Source organism: Arachis ipaensis, chromosome B08 (assembly GCF_000816755.2).
Source record: "Arachis ipaensis cultivar K30076 chromosome B08, Araip1.1, whole genome shotgun sequence".
Lineage (NCBI taxonomy): Eukaryota > Viridiplantae > Streptophyta > Magnoliopsida > Fabales > Fabaceae > Arachis > Arachis ipaensis.
The window spans coordinates 81303262-81319573 of record NC_029792.2 but is presented as its reverse complement, the minus strand read 5'-3'; positions in this window follow the sequence as shown (position 1 = coordinate 81319573).

Sequence of the window (16312 nt, the reverse complement as noted above, 5' to 3'; positions counted from 1 at the left end):
AAATCCTAAAAGAACCCAAAAAACCATAGAAAACCGTAAAAAACATTAGAAAACCTTAGAAAACCCTAAAAAACCTAAAAGATCCTAGAAAATTCTAAAAAACACTAAAAACCCTAGAAAACCCTAAAAAAGCTAAAAAATCCTAAAAACTCTACAAAAATCCTAAAAAATCCTAAAAAACCCTAGAAAATCCTAGAAAACCCAAAAAATCCTAAAAACACTAGAAAACCATTAAAAAACTTTAGAAAATCATAGAAAACCCTAAAAATCCTAAAAAATCCAAAAAACTTTAAAAGACCCTAGAAAACCCTAAAAAACCCTACAAAAGACTATAAAACCCTAGAAAACCTAAAAAACCTTAGAAATCCCTAAAAAAGCCTAGAAAATGCTAAAAACCCTAGAAAATCCTAAAAAACCCTAGAAACTCTAAAAACTCCAAAAAACCCTAGAAAACCCCAAAAAATCCTAGAAAACCGTAAAAAACCCTAGAAAACCCTAAAAAACCCTAAACCCTAGAAAACCCTATAAAAACCATAAAAACTCTAGAAAATCCTAAAAACCCAAAAAACCTAGAAAAGCCTAAAAAGCCCTTAAAACCTTAAAAACCCTAAAAAACCTAGAAAACCCTAAAAAACACTAAAAACCCTAAAAAACCCTAAAAAACCCTAGAAAACTCTAAAAACCCTAAAAAACACTAAAAACCCTAAAAAACCCTAGAAAACCCTAAAACACCCTAAGAACCCAAGAAAACACTAAAAAAAACTACAAAAGCTTAGAAAATGCTAGAAAATCCTAGAGAATCCTACAAAACCCTAGAAAATCCTAGAAATCCCTAAAAACCCTAGAAAATGCTTTAAAACCCTAGAGAATCCTAAAAGACCGTAGAACACCCTAAAAAACCCTAGAGAATCCTAAAAAACTCTAAGAACTCTAGAAAACCCCAAAAAACCCTTGAAAATCGTAAAAAACCCTAAAACCCCTAGAAAATCCTAAAAACCCAAAAAACCCTAGAAACCCCTAAAAAACCTTTAAAACCATAAAAAACCCTAAAACCCCTAGAAAACCCTAAAAACCCTAAAAAAGACTAAAAAGCCTAGAAAACATTAAAAAACCCTAAAAAACCTAAAAACCCTAGAAAACCCAAAAAATCCTAAAAATCCTAAAAACCCTAGAAAACCCTAGAAAATGCGAAAAAACTCCTAGAATTTCTAGGGTTTTTTAGGGTTTTCTAGGGTTTTTTAGGGTTTTTTAGGGTTTCCTAGGGTTTTTAGGTTTTTCAGGGTTTTCTAGGGTTTTTAGGGTTTTCTACGGTTATTTTAGAGTTTTTTAGGGATTTCTATGGTTTTTTAGGATTCTCTAGGATTTTTTCGCGTTTTCTAGGGTTTTGAAGGGTTTTTTAGGGTTTTCTAGGGGTTTCTCGGTTTTTTTTAGGGTTTTTAGGGTTTCTAGAATTTTTTAGGAATTTCTAGGGTTTTTTAGGGATTTTAGTGTTTTTTCCCGTTTTCTTGGGTTTTTTGTAGGGTTTTTTGGTGTTTTCTATTGTTTTTTGGGTTAAAAACCCCTAAAAAGCGTTGAAAACCCTAAAAAACCCTATAAATTCTAGAAAATCCTTGAAAACCCTAAAAAAATCCAAAAAATCCTTAGAAAACCCTAAAAAACCCTAACAACGATAGTAAACTCTAGAAAAACCCTAAAAAACCCTAAAAACCTTAAAAAACCCTAGAAAACCCTAAAAACCCTAGAAAACTAAAAAATCCCTAAAAAATCCTACTAAAAAACTCTAGAAAAAAAGTAATCTTAGAAAAAAACCTACTAAAAAATCCTAAAAAACTCTAGAAAACCCTAGAAAACCCCAAAAAACCCTAGAAAACCGTAAAAAAAGTAATCTTAGAAAACCCAAAAAAAATCCTAAGAATCAAAGAAAACCCTAAAATAACTAAAAAAATCCTAGAAAACCCTAAAAAAAACCCTAAAAACCCAAAAAACCCTAAAAAACCCTAGAAAATCCTAGAAAACCCTAAAAAACTCTTCAAACCTTAAAAAATCTTAAAAACCCTAGAAAACTCTAAAAACCCTAAAAAAACACTAAAAACCCTAGAAATCTCTAAAAAACCCTAAAAACCTAAAAAACACTAGAAAACCATAAAAAATTTCCAAAAACCCTATAAAACCCTAAATAACCCTAGAAAACAATAGAAAACCCTAAAAACCATAGAAAACTCTAAAAAACCTAAAAACCCCTAGAAAACCGTAAAAAATTCTAAAAACCCTAGAAAACTCTAAAAAACACTTAAAACTCTAGAAAACCCTAGAAAACCTCGAAAAACCCTAGAAAACCGTAATAAATCCTAGAAAACCTTAGAAAACCCTAAAAAACCCTAAGAATCATAGAAAACCCTAAAAAATCCTAGAAAATGCTAAAAAATCCTAAAAACCCTAGAAAACCCTAAACAACCCTACAATTCCCTAAAAACCCTTAAAACCTTAAAAAACCCTAAAAACTCTAGAAAATCGTAAAAAACACTAAAAACCCTAAAAAATGCTAAAAACTCTAGAAAACACTAAAAACCCAAGAAAACCCTGAAAAATCGTAAAATTCCTAAAAAAACCCTAAAAACCGTAGCGTACCCTAAAAAGTCCTAGAAAACCCTAAAAAACCCTAAAAACCCGAGAAAACCCTAAAAAACTTTAGAAAACCCTAAAAAACCCGAAAACACTCTAAGAAACCCTAAAAATCCTTAAAAATATTAAAAACCCAAGAAAACCCTAAAAAACTAAAAATCCCTAGAAAGCCCTAAAAAATCCTACAAACCCTAGAAAACCCTAGAAAACCCTAAAAAACTTAGAAAACCATAGAAAATCCTAAAAAATCCTAAAAACCCTAGAAAATCTTAAAAAACCCTAAAAACCCTAGAAAATCCTAAAACACCTAAAAAACCCTAAAAAATCCTAGAAAACGCTAAAAATCCTAGAAAATCCTAAAAAACCTACTAAAAAACTCTAAAAACTCTAGAAAACCCCAAAAACCCTAGAAAACCGTAAAAAACCCTAGAAAATCTTAGAAAACCCTAAAATAACTAAAAAAACCTAGAAAACCCTAAAACCTAGAAAACCCTAAAAAACCCTAAAAACCCTAGAAAACCCTAAAAAACCCTTCAAACCTTAAAAAATCCTAAAAACCCTAGAAAACTCTAAAAACCCTAAAAAACAATAAAAACCCTAGAAATCTCTAAAAAACCCTAAAAACCTAAAAAACACTAGAAAACCCTAAAAAATCCCAAAAACCCTAGAAAACAATAGAAAACTCTAAAAAACATAGAAAACTCTAAAAAACACTAAAAACCTAAGAAAAACCTAAAAACCCTAAAAAACTAAAAATCCCTAGAAAACTGTAAAAAATTCTAAAAACCCTAGAAAACCCTAAAAAACTCTTAAAACTCTAGAAAACCCTAGAAAACTCCAAAAAATCCTAGAAAACCGTAAAAAATCCTAGAAAACCTTAGAAAACCCTAAAAAACCCTAAGAATCATAGAAAACCCTAAAAAACCTAAAAAATCCTAGAAAACGCTAAAAAATCCTAAAAACCCTAGAAAACCCTAAAAAACCCTAAACAACCCTACAATTCCCTAAAAACCCTTAAAACCTTAAAAAACCCTAAAAACTCTACAAAATCGTAAAAAACACTAAAAACCCTAAAAAACGCTAAAAACCCTAAAAAACGCTAAAAACCCTAGAAAACACCAAAAACCCAAGAAAACTCTAAAAAACCTAAAATCCCTAGAAAAACCATAAAAACCATAGCAAACCCTAAAAAGTCCTAGAAAACCCTAGAAAACCCTAAAAATCCTAAAACCCCCCTAAAAACCCTAAAAAACTTTAGAAAACCCTAAAAAACTCTAAGAAACCCTAAAAACCCTTAAAAACACTAAAAACCCTAGAAAACCCTAAAAAACTAAAAACCCCTAGAAAACTCTAAAAAATCCTAAAAACCCTAGAAAACCCTAAAAACACTAGAAAACCACTAGAAAACCCTAAAAAACCCTAGAAAACCCTGTTGCTTCTGCAAGAGTTTGATATAGAAATAAGAGACAGAAAAGTGACAAAGAACCAAGTAGCAGATCACCTGTTCCCGATAGAACCAGTAGTAGGAGCGTTCCTCCCTCCTACTGGGATTTCTGAAACCTTCCTGGATGAGAAACTCTTTGCCATTCAGGAAGCACAATGGTTTGCAGACATTGCAAACTATAAAGCTATGAGATTCATACCCAAGGAGTATAGCAAGGTGCAAACGAAAAAATTGATTTCTGATGCAAAATACTACTTATGGGATGAACCATATCTCTTTAAGAGGTGTGCAGACGGAATGATCCGTAGATGTGTGCCTAGAGAAGGGGCACAGAAGATCCTATGGCATTGCCATGGATCACAATATGGAGGACATTTCGAAGGTGAGCGAACAGCCACCAAAGTTCTCCAGTGTGGCTTCTACTAGCCTACTCTCTATAGAGACTTCTGAGAGTTTGTACGTAACTGTGACAGTTGCCAGAGAGCTGGTAATCTACCTCACGGTTATGCCATGCCTCAACAAGGGATCTTAGAGATTGAGTTGTTTGATGTATGGGGTGTTGACTTTATGGGGCCTTTCCCACCATCACACTCAAACACTTATATTCTGATGGCAGTAGACTATGTATCTAAATGGTTAGAGGCAATTGCAACACCCACTAATGATACTAAGACAGTAATGAAGTTCCTCCAGAAGCATATCTTCAGCAGGTTCGGTGTCCCTAAGATACTGATCAACGATGGAGGCACTCATTTCTGCAATAAACAGCTTGACTCTGCTTTGGTCCGATATGGAATTAACCATAAAGTGGCAACTCCATATCATCCACAGACAAATGGGCAGGCTGAAGTCTCAAATAAAAAACTAAAACAAATCCTAGAGCGGACTGTAAATGCCCGTAGAAAGGATTGGGCAAGAGGTCTAGATGATGCTCTGTGGGTATACAGAACAGCATTCAAGACTCCTATAGGGACCTCTCCATACCAGCTTGTGTATGGAAAAGCCTGTCATCTGCCAGTAGAACTGGAACACAAGGCCTACTGGGCAACCAGGTTCCTAAACCTTGATACTAAGGTAGCTGGAGAGAGGAGATTACTCCAGTTGAATGAGCTGGAAGAATTCAGACTCAATGCTTTCGAAAATGCCAAAATTTATAAGGAGAAAGCAAAAATATGGCATGACAAAAGGCTGTCATCTAGAGTCTTTGAGATAGGACAGAAGGTTCTGCTGTTTAACTCTAGGCTCAGATTGTTCCCCGTGAAATTGAAATGCCGGTGGAGGGGCCCATATGTGATTACAAGTGTGTCACCATATGGCTATGTAGAACTTCAAGATATTGATTCAGACAAAAAGTTCATTGTTAATGGACAGAGAATCAAACATTATCTTCAAGGCAATGTTGAGCAAGTATGTTCAAAGCTGAGACTAAGTTAAAAGCTCAGTAAAGTCCAGCTAAAGACAGTAAAGAAGTGCTTGCTGGGAGGCAACCCAGCCATTATCAATAATTAGATGTTTGTAACAGTTAGATAAGTCTTTTTAATTTTGTTTTCTTTGTTAATTAATATATTTTCAGTGAATAAGTCAGGAAAATGGAGGTTCAAGACATAAAACAGAGAAATCACAGAGGAAAGGAGCTCACTGGTGTTAAAACGCTAGTAAAGAGGCAAACTAGGCGTTAAACGCCATCATGGCTACCATTCTGGGCGTTTAACACCAGTAAAGGTATCATTCTGGGCGTTAAATGCCAAAATAGGCAGCATTCTGGGCATTTAACGCAAGAATTGGCAGCATTCTGGGCGTTCAGAAAAATGCACAGTGAAGAAGGATTTCTGGCGTTTAACGCCAGCCAGGGGGTACCTGGCTAGGCGTTAAACGCCCAAAATGGCCACTAGATGGGCGTTAAACGCCAGAATGGATATCATTCTGGGCGTTTAACGCCAGAACAGATAGGGGAGAGCCAAAACAAACAAAGCTCATGGCTCCCAAAGGAAAACAAACCACTTCAAGAGGCAAGAAAGAAAGCAACTCAAAGCCACTTTGGATGCATGAGAAATTCTGCACCAAAGAACATGCAGGCCATTACCTCAAAATAGTATGTAGAAGATCAGAGATCCCGGAAGTTAGATTCAATCTGAAAGAAGATGAATACCCGGAGATCCATGAGCAGATTCAAAACAGGGGCTGCGAAGTCCTGGCTAATCCTGAGATACCTGTTGGAAGAAACATGGTCCAAGAATTCTATGCAAATCTGTGGATGACAGAAAGCAAAGATTAGAGGGAACTGCTTTATACACCTTCCGGACTATGTTCAGAGGGAAGATTATTTACTTCCACCTGGACAAAGTGAGAGAAGTTCTTAAACTTCCTCAACTGCAAGATGATCCAGAGTCCTTTAATAGGAGAATGGCCAAGGATAAAAGGCTGGATCAAGTTCTAGAGGACATATGCCTCCCTGGAACCAAATGGATTACCAATTCAAAAGGTGTCCCAAACCAGCTAAAGAGAGGAGATCTCAAACCAGTTGCCAGAGGTTGGCTGGATTTCATTGGGCGCTCTATACTCCCAACCAGCAACCGATCTGAAGTCACTGTCAAGAGGGCAGTGATGATTCATTGTATTATGCTAGGGAAGGAGGTAGAGATTCATCAGTTGATCCCATTGAAATTTACACAATTGCAAACAAGGAATCCACTGAGGCCAAATTGGCCTACCCAAGCTTGATTAGTCTGCTATGCAAAGATGCAGGGGTACATATGGGTATGGATGAATTTATCCCAGTTGAACGCCCAATCACCAAAAAAGTAATGGATTAATCTCAAATTCAAGATAACCCCACCAAAAGGGGGGGCGCATGAACTCCTTCCAGAAATTCCTCAATTTGACTATTGGGCTCGCTTAGAAGCATCTGTCACCAAGCTGCAAGAAGCTGTGAATCAACTCAAAGAGGAGCAGCAGAATCAAAACAGCATACTTTGCAAACTGCTCATAGAACAAGAGAAACAAGGGCGTGAGATACAGGAGCTAAAGCGCCAGAAGCTGATCCTTGAAGAGCCGGACATCCCACAGATTGAAGGAGCATCTATCTCTCAAAATCAAGGTTGTTGAGTCCTAACTCTGTAATAACTTTTATTATTAGAAACCTATTTTAAGAGTTACATAAGCATTAGTATTAGAGTCATTTACTTTTATGTCTTTAATTTCCTTTCTCTTATTATTATTTGTCTGCTTTTATGTTTATTTTATGTCTTATTTCTATTCCATGATCAATAAAATTTAGAGTATATGTCTTAAAGCTATGAATAATCCCATAAATCCCTCACCTTTCTTAAAAGAAAAATGTTTTTATTTGCAAAAAGAACAAGAAGTACATGAATGTCGAATTATATCTTGAAAATAATCTAATTATTTTGATGTGGTGGCAATACTTTTTGTTTTCTGGATGAATGCTTGAACAGTGCATATTTTTGAAATTGTTGTTTATGAATGTTAAAACTCTTGGCTCTTGAAAGAATAATGAAAAAGGAGAAATGTTATTGATAACCTAAAAAATCATAAAATTGATTCTTGAAGCAAGAAAAAGCAGTGAATACAAAGCTTGAGAAAAAAAATGGCGAAAAAAAGAAAAAGAAAAAAAAAAGAGAAAGCAAGTAGAAAAAGCCAATAACCCTTTAAACTAAAAGGCAAGGGTAAAGAGGATCCAAGGCTTTGAGCATTAATGGACAGGAGGGCCCAAAGGAATAAAATCCTGGCCTAAGCGGCTGAATCAAGCTGTCCCTAACCATGTGCTTGTGGCATGAAGGTCCAAGTGAAGAGCTTGAGACTGAGTGGTTAAAGTCGTGGTCCAAAGCAAAAAGAGTGTGCTTAAGAGCTCTGGGCACTTCTGAGTTCTGAGTTCCTATAGATGCCAATCATTCTGAACTTCAAAGGATAAAGTGAGATGCCAAAACTGTTCAGAAGCAAAAAGGCTACAAGTCCCGCTCATCTAATTGGAACTGAGCTTCATTGATAATTGAAATTTATTGTATATTCTCTTCTTTTTATCCTATTTTATTTTTAGTTGCTTGGGGACAAGCAACAATTTAAGTTTGGTATTGTGATGAGCGGATAATTTATACCCTTTTTGGCATTGCTTTTACATAGTTTTTAGTATGTTTTATTCACTTTTTATTATATTTTTATTAGTTTTTATTTAAAAATCACATTTCTAGAATTTACTATGAGTTTGTGTATTTTTCTGTAATTTCAGGTATTTTCTGGCTGAAATTGAGGGACCTGAGCAAAAATCTGATTCAGAGGCTGAAAAAGGACTGTAGATGCTATTGTATTCTAACCCTCCTGCACTCGAAATAGATTTTCTCGAGCTACATAAGTCCAATTGGTGCGCTATCAGTTGCGTTGGAAAGTAGACATCCTGGGCTTTCCAGTAATATATAATAGGTCATACTTTGCCCGAGATTTGATGGCCCAAACTGGCGTCCAAAGTCAGCCTAAAACTTTCTGGCGTAAAACGCTAGAACTAGCACCAGAATTGGAGTTAAATGCCCAAACTGGCAGCAAAAGCTGGCGTTTAACTCCAGGAACAGCCTAAGCACGAAAAAGCTTCAATGCTCAGCCCAAGCACATACCAAGTGGGTCCCGGAAGTGGATTTCTGCACTATCTGCACTTAGTTACTCATTTTCTGTAACCATAGGTTACTAGTTTAATATAAAAACTACTTTTAGAGATTCATTTTAGAACTTATGACATTTTTACACTTCATATTGTAACTTTGACGGCATGAGTCTCTAAACCCCATGGGTGGAGGTGAGGAGCTCTGCTGTGTTTCAATGGATTAATGCAATTACTACTGTTTTTCATTCAATCACGCTTGACTCTATTCTAAGATACTCATTCGTATTTCAATCCGGAGAAGATGATGATCCGTGACACTCATCATTATTCTCAAATCTATGAACACGTGCCTGACAACCACTCCCGTTGTATCTGAGCTCAACGTAGTCATTGGGCGACAGCTTGAGTACGTATCTCTTGGGTTTCTGATCCACGGACCGAGTCCGGAGGTTAGAACCTTCATGGTAGAGGCTTGAATCAATTGACAGCATTCCTGAGATCCGGAAAGTCTAAACCTTGTCTGTAGTATTCCGAGTAGAATCTGAAAGGGGATGACTGTGACGAGTTTCAAACTTGCGAATGTTGGGTGTAGTGACAGTGTGCAAAAGGATAATGGTCCTATTCCGACGCTAGTGAGAACCGACAGATGATTAGCTGTGCGGTGACAACGCCTGGTATTTTTCATCCGAGAGGATCATACAGCTTGCCATGGAAGGAAACCATGCGTGTTTGGAGAAGAAGACAGTAGGAAAGCAGGGATTCAGATGACAGAGCATCTTCGGAACCTCAACCTGTTTCTCATTATTAAATCACAAGTACCATTCATTTTATGTTGTTTACTTTTCATAAGCACAATCACTTTTATTATTAATCTCCTGACTAAGATTTACGAAATAACCATAGCTTGCTTCAAGCAAACAATCTTTGTGGGATCGACCCTTACTCACGTAAGGTATTACTTGGACAACCCAGTGCACTTGCTGGTTAGTTGTGCGGAGTTGTGAAAAGTGCAATCACAATTTCGTGCACCATTGCTGTTCCCATTTTCATTGAGGGACAAGGCTGCTCAATGGCATGAAGCCTTCCCTGAAGGAAGCATCACCAGCTGGGAGGATCTAGTTAATAAGTTCCTAGCCAAGTTTTACCCACCTCAAAGGATCATCAGGCTCAAGACAGAGATCCAAACCTTCACACAAATAAATGCAGAATCTCTCTATGAGGTATGGGAGAGATACAAGGCCCTGATTAGAAAATGTCCCCCTGAAATGTTCAATGAATGGGACATACTTCAAAAATTCTATGAAGGATTGACTCTGAAGGCTCAGGAAGCACTAGATCATTCAACAGAAGGCTCATTACTATTAATAAAGATAGCATAGGAAGCCCAAAACCTCATTGATATGGTGGTAAACAAGCAATACTTCTTTCCTCATCAAAGGCAACGCCAACCAGCTCAAAGAAAGGGAGTACTGGAGTTGGAAGGAGTGGACACTATTCTAGCTCAACACAAAGTGATGCAGCAGCAAATCCAGCAACAATTTGAGCAGATGGCTAAGAGGATTGACAGCTTACAAGTTGCATCAGTGAATGTCACCAATCAACCACCAACTGGGTGGGGACAAAATGAGGAAAATGGTAAAGATCAGCAGCAAGAATAAGTGAACTACATGCACAACCAAGGATCCAGCCAGAATGAATTTCATGGAGATACATACAACCCTTCTTGGAAGAACCATCCAAATCTAAGATGGGAAGATAACCATACTCAAAACCAACAGCTCTGGCAGAAAAATTCAATCTAAAACAGCTCAAGAAACACAACCTACACAAACCACAGCAATCAGCAAAACACTAACCCCAACCCATACAGAAAACCCCAAAATAATTACCCCAATTCTAGCTATTATCCACCCAACAACCCAGCCACTAACCAAAATACCTATCATCCACTTTCAACACCCCACAACCAGCCACAAATACCACAAGATACTTAAAGAATCTCAAACCTGGAGATACTAATGGAAAAAAATTATGAAGCATCAGGAGTTAACAAGCAAGAATCAGGAAGCTTCAATGAGAAACTTAGAGAGGCAAATTGGACAACTATCCAAGCAAGCAATGATTGAAAGGCCAACAAGCTCACTCCCAAGTGATACCATTCCAAATCCTAAAGAAGAATGCAAAGCCATCCAACTGAGGAGTGGAAAAACCTTGGTGAGTAACACTGAAGCCAATATAAAGCCGAAGGAGAATAACAAAGAGCCATCTGAGAAAAATGAGGCTAACAACAAGGAAGAAATGGTAGCAAGCAAGAAGGACAAAGAGAAGCTTAAAGAGAAAGATGACCAGCCACAAAATTTAAGGGAAGGGAAGCAAGTAATAGAGGAACCCTCTCAAGGACAGAAGCAGTTGGAGAAGGCTTTCACACCTCCCATGCCATATCCTTAAAGGTTCAACAAGGAGACCAAGGATCAGCACTTCCCCAAATTTTTTGAAGTCTTCAAGAAGTTGGAGATCAATATTCCCCTGGCTGAAGCATTAGAGCAGATGGCTCTATATACAAAATTTTTGAAAGAGCTCATTAACAAAAAGAGAAGCTGGCATGAGAAGGAAACAGTCATGCTCACTGAAGAATGCAATGTAGTAATTTAAAGGGGTATTCCACCAAAGCTCAAAGATCCAGGGAGTTTTGTGGTTTCATGCACCATAGGCAAGATGACATTAGAGAAAGCTCTGTGTGATCTAAGTGCTAGTATCAACTTAATGCCCCTCTCAATGATGAGAAAGTTTGCCATAGAAGAAATCAAACCTACCAGGATGTCTTTGGTGATGGCTGATAGATCAATCAAGACACCTAATGGAGTTGTGGAAAATCTATTAGTGAAGGTTGGAGAGTTCATCTTCCCTGCAGACTTTGTGATCCTGGACACAGAGGAGGAAGGAAACAACTCAATTATCCTGGGAAGACCATTTCTAGCTACAGCAAGAGCTATTATCGATGTGAAAAAGGGAGAAATGATCTTTAGGGTCCACAATGAGCAAATGGTCATCAATATTTTCAAATCAATGCAACATCCTCCTGAGCAAGAAAACTACATGAAAGTGGATATGATAGAAGGTTTGGTAGAAGAAATGTTAGAAGTCAATTGCCATGAGCAATAATAGGAAGAAGAAGTGGAGGAGGAGTTACTGGAAGATGACAACCAGGAGGAACAAGTAGAGGAAGTGTTAGAGATCTCCATTGAAGACAAGGAAAAGGAGAAGCCAAAACAAGAGCTAAAACCTCTTCCCCCTCATCTCAAATACGTGTTTCTTAGAGAAGCAGAGGACCTGCCAGTGATCATAAATGCCTCCTTAAACATGGAAGAAGAAACAAAGTTGATTGAAGTGTTAAAAGCTCACAAGACAGCCTTGGGTTGGACAATTGAGGATATTAAAGGCATCAGCCCTGCAATTTGTATGCATAAAATTCTATTGGAGGAAGATTCAAAACCTGTGGTTCAACCCCAAAGAAGACTTAACCCAACCATGAAGGAGGTGGTTCAAAAACAAGTGATGAAGCGATGGAATGCTGGGATAATCTTTCCAATCTCTGACAGCTCATGGGTGAGTCTGGTTCAAGTTGTACCAAAGAAGGGAGGAATGACAGTCATCTCCAATGAAAAGAATGAGCTAATTCCCACAAGGACAGTGACTGGATGGAGGATGTGTATAGATTATAGAAGATTGAACGATGCTACAAGGAAAGATCACTTCCCTCTACCCTTCATTGATCAGATGTTAGAAAGACTGGCAGGCCATGCTTATTATTGCTTCCTGGATGGGTACTCCGGGTATAATCAAATAGTGGTGGATCCCAAAGACCAAGAAAAAACCTCTTTCACATGTCCATTTGGAGTTTTCGCCTACAGGAGGATGCCATTTGGGCTATGCAATGCCCCAACCACCTTTCCAAGGTGTATGCTTTCCATTTTCTCTGATTTGGTGGAAAAAATTTTAGAAGTCTTCATAGATGATTTTTCTGTCTTTGACAATTCATTTAACACTTGCTTGCATCATTTAACTCTTGTTTTGAAAAGATGCCAAGAAACTAACCTGGTATTGAATTGTGAGAAATGCCATTTCATGGTTCCTGAAGGGATAGTTCTTGGGCATAAAGTGTCAAGCAAAGGTATAGAAGTTGATAAAGCTAAAATAGAAATTATTGAAAAGCTTTCTATACCTGTTAATGTGAAAGCAGTAAGGAGTTTTCTTGGGCATGCTAGCTTTTACAGGAGGTTCATCAAAGATTTTTCAAAAATAGCAAAACCATTGAGCAATTTGCTAATGATTGATAGCCCTTTCATTTTTGATGACAGTTGTAAGCATGCCTTTGAAACTTTAAAGAGAAAACTCATTATAGCACCAATTATCACACCCCTTGATTGGAAACTACCTTTTGAACTTATGTGTGATGCAAGTGACTTTGCAATTGGTGCTGTGTTGGGGCAAAAGAAAGACAAGTTGCACCATGTCATATATTATGCTAGCAAGGTGTTAAATGAAACACAGAAAAATTATACCACCACTGAAAAAGAGCTTTTAGCAATTGTATATGCATTTGATAAGTTTAGACAATACTTGATTGGTTCAAAGGTTATAGTATATACTGACCATGTTGCTCTCAAGTATCTAATGTCTAAACAGGATTCAAAGCCAAAGCTTATTAGGTGGGTGCTGCTGCTACAAGAATTCGACATTGAAGTGAGAGATAGGAAGGGGAGTGAGAATCAAGTAGTAGATCATTTTTCAAGAGTGCCACAAGAAGCCAATCAAGATATACCACAGCAAGTGAATGAAAAATTCCCTGATGAGCACCTTTTCCAAGTTCAGCAAGCACCTTGGTTTGCTGACATAGCAAACTACAAGGTGGGAAGGAAGGTACCTCAAGAATTTTCCAAGCAACAAGTGAAAAAGCTACTCAATGAAGCAAGGAAGTTTTTTGTGGGATGAACCATTTTTGTTCAAAAGATGTCCGGATGGGATGATTAGGAGGTGTGTCCCTGAAACTGAGATGAGAGACATACAGCACTGTCATGGTTTAGCTTATGGTGGACACTTTGGACCAGAGAGAACAGCTGCTAAAATATTGCAGAGTGGATTTTATTGGCCAACCATATTCAAGGATGCTAGAGAGTTTGTCCACCAATGTAATGAATGCCAAAGAGCTGGAGGATTGACAAGAAGGAATGAGATGCCTCAGAACTACATCTTAGAAGTGGAGCTATTTGATCTTTGGGGCATTGATTTCATGGGCCCGTTTCCTCCCTCTTACTCTTTCAAATACATTTTGGTAGCAGTGGAGTATGTCTCAAAGTGGGTGGAAGCAATAGCCACAACCACATGTGATGCACAAATTATTCTTCAATTCCTGAAGAAGCACATTTTCACTAAATATGGAGTGCCTAAGGGACTTGTCAGTGATGGTGGTGGTCATTTTTGCAACAAGCAGATGGAGAAACTCTTTCACAAATATGGAGTGATTCATAAAATAGCCACACCATACCACCCTCAGACTAATGGCCAGGCTGAGCTTGCAAATAGGGAGTTGAAGAGGATTTTAGAGAGGACTGTGGGAGCCACCAGAAAAGATTGGGCCAGAAAGCTAGAAGATGCACTTTGGGCATACAGGACAACATTCAGAACTCCTATTGGAAAATCCCCTTTTCAGCTGCTATATGGCAAATCTTGTCACATCCCTGTAGAGCTTGATTATAAAGTTTTCTAGGCCACTAAACTCCTCAACCTTGATTCTCAGGCAGTAGGGGAGAAGAGACTACTGCAACTAAATGAGTTGGATGAGTTTAGACTAGAAGCTTATGAAAATGCTAAGATATACAAGGAAAAGGCTAAGAGGTGGCATGACAAGAAGATCTCAAAGAAGGAGTTCAAACCAGGACATCAAGTACTCCTATATAACTCCAGGCTCAAAGTTTTCCCTGGCAAGCTCAAATCCAAATGGACTGGTCCTTACTTGGTGACAAAGGTTCTCCCTTATGGAAGCCTTGAATTGTTAGACGAAGCAACAAAAAGCCATTTCACAGCAAATGGGCACAGGACAAAGCCTTACTTGGGAGGTGAATGGGACAAAGAAAAAGAGGTTCAGAACCTGAGCTGAGCAAGAATGAAGAATGTCAAGCTAATGACAATAAAGAAGTGCTTGTTGGGAGGCAACCCAACCTGAAGTAGTTTTCTTTTCATAGCTATTTCAATAGAAAGATTGAGTAGTTTTGTATGTATTGCAAGGAGCTAAGTTTGGTGTTGCACACCAAAATAATTTAAGGGAGAATGAAGGATGCTAAGTTTGGTGTTCCACCAAAATCTCATTTGAAAACACATTTTCACCTTCTGCATAAAGGATTGCTAGCTCCAAGCAATTAGAGAAACTACTTAACCATTGTCTATTTTCTAGTTTTTAGTTATATTGCCTTTAGCAAAGACAGAAGGGTTTCACATATGGTTAACTTGATACATAAGAAACATTGGCAAGGGACTAAGTTTGGTATTCACACACCAAAGTAAGTTCAAAAGCCACAATCAATTCATGCATGCTAACCATTTGCTCAAGGGCTTGAGAAACAAGCAACTTCTGAGGATTATGCAGGAAGACACTCAACCCTTGAAGAAGGTCTGCATCATCATAAAAAAAAGGGATGGAACAGAAGGAAAGATGAGAGACAGTCCCAACAGGTTGTATTAACACTTAATCCTTGTTGCTTTGAAGTATTTTAATTTGGAAATTCTTATATGTCTTGCTGAAGTGTTCAATTAGGTGTAAGTGGAGATGTTTGCTAAGAATGCTAGCCTGCATATTATGTTTGTCATCCTCATTAGCTTGAATTTTGTTTTGTCTCCCTTCTGCATAAATAAAAGAAAAATGTTTGATTTAGAAAAGTGAATGTCCAATGTTGTAGAAATTAGAATGTGAATTCAATGGTGGTAGTTGTTTGATTTAATGGTTAGCTCAAATAACAAAAGCTGCATAATAACATGTTCTTTGAAGTGTGAATTGGGTTGCTGCTATAAAGTCTGTTATCAATGAATATCCCTTGTGATGACAAGTCATCTTAGCCTAGTTTTACTAGTCCTTTTCTTTGTTTTTAGTAGGTTTTATACACTTTCTTGCATTCTAAGTAAGTAATTTGGAATGGAATTCATATGTATTTAGATTCAATCAACCGTGAGTAAATTGATGCATTTTCATGAGATTTTGTGCCATAATTGCTTGTATGTCAAGAATGATAATAAGTCTTATGATTTTAGCAAAGCTTTGATGTATTTGTTGATTGATGACAGGTGATCAAAAGGCTTGGAGGAAAGTTGAAGAAAGGGGATGGCAGAAGACAGCAAAACCACCCTGAGAAGAGTTCAAAATTTTACCCTGGAGAAGCCCAAGTTTGCGCCCAAGTTTGCGCCCAAGTTTGCCGCAAACTTGGAGGCAAACGTTGGTGAAATGTATGCACCCAGGGAAAGCCAAGTTTGCGTCCAAGTTTGCCTCAAACTTGGAGGCAAACGTTGGCATAAAACTTGTAACCCAGGGGAGGCCAAGTTTGCGACCAAGTTTGCCTCAAACTTGGAGGCAAACGTTGGCATAA